The sequence below is a fragment of the Penaeus japonicus genome, unplaced genomic scaffold, assembly GCF_977035675.1.
Source record: "Penaeus japonicus unplaced genomic scaffold, GWHDUDI00000001_assembly GWHDUDI00000034, whole genome shotgun sequence".
NCBI classification, from domain to species: domain Eukaryota; kingdom Metazoa; phylum Arthropoda; class Malacostraca; order Decapoda; family Penaeidae; genus Penaeus; species Penaeus japonicus.
In genome coordinates, this window is record NW_028234436.1 from 10,182,869 (window position 1) to 10,184,276 (window position 1,408).

Sequence of the window (1,408 nt, forward strand, 5' to 3'; positions counted from 1 at the left end):
TTAATCGCTCTATTTTTTCTGGTCTTATTTACTAGGACATTTACATATACGCAATATCACTATATGTATATCTACACAGCCATACTTGTAGTGAGTCATAAAATTAACACTCGTTACAAAATACATAATCATCAGTTTAGAATTGGACCTACATTTCACATCTGACCCAATTACCAGCCTTACGCTGCTTTACTCTCTCACTCACCCTCTCTGACACACACACACACACACACAAACTCACACACACACACACATACACACACACACAAACTCACACACGCACACACACACACACACACAAACTCACACACACACACACACACAAACTCACACACACACACACATATACATACACGCACACACACACACATACATACACACACACACAAACTCACACACACACACATACACACATACATACACGCACACACACACACACAAACTCACACACACACACACACACACATAAACACACACACACACACACACACAAACACATAAACACACACACACACACACACACACACACACACACACACACACACACACACACACACACACACACACACATAAACACACACAAGGCAAACAACGCAAAGCAAAGCAGTCATGCACGCACACAAGTCTAGAAGTGTCTGAAAATCAATGTGCATGAATGCCAGTGTAAACTAGATATCCATTTTCGTCTTTCTATAAAGATGATAATTTTCAATTAGCTAATGTAATGGTCTTTCAAACGTACATGAAATATATATATATATTTTTTGTCATGTATTTAAGTATATAATATTACTATCAATGATTGCAAATACATAGTTAGACATGCAAACCGAGAAGAAAAGGGTACTTTAGTTCCATAGATTCTTTTGTTATATTTTTCGACACCATACCAAAATGTCAAAAATATAATTTTAGTATCAATTAATGTTATTTTCATAAAAAAACGCAATGTGATATTCATTCCTTAGATGTTCTGTCACCCTTCACACGGTTCCTCTTTACTTCTTGCGAAAAAGAGAAAAGTTGGAAAGGATTATTCCTTCAGCTGACAATATAACTTCTTTGATATGGTTTAATACTATGCCATACGATTCCAAGTTATATTTAATGCGTTCCAGAGACATTAAATTAGATTAATCGAGCTCAATGAAGTTAAATTAGTATGACCTCCAACAGATCTCTATTACGCGACCCTGATTTTGGTGCAGTTTCAGGGAATCAGCTGATGCGAAAGGAGGCTGTGTTTACGCCCTGTCTTATGCCTTTCACAGGTAATAATTTAATTGATTGGACTTCAACACTCTCCGTACAGGTAGATCAGAGAAAGATAGATACCATACAAAGCCATTATCGGAAAACTAATACAGGAATATTAGTTAATTAGTAAAGATAAGCCGCTGAGCTGCAT

General features: G+C 36.6%; 1 protein-coding gene across 7 annotated transcripts in view; it reads left to right on the plus strand.

The window, feature by feature from the left end:
- The first annotated feature begins 1,199 nt into the window (after nt 1–1,199).
- Sac1 (phosphatidylinositol-3-phosphatase SAC1) overlaps nt 1,200–1,408 on the plus strand; it is a 9,051-nt gene continuing 8,842 nt past the window's right edge. Inside the window, exon 1 of one of the 7 annotated variants that reach the window (XM_043005960.2) lies at nt 1,200–1,271. The gene's annotated coding sequence lies outside the window, so the exon portion shown is untranslated. Of the gene's footprint in view, nt 1,313–1,408 lie in introns of all 7 variants that reach the window. The other 6 variants (XM_043005961.2, XM_086530764.1, XM_086530763.1 and 3 more) reach the window with 6 other exon arrangements.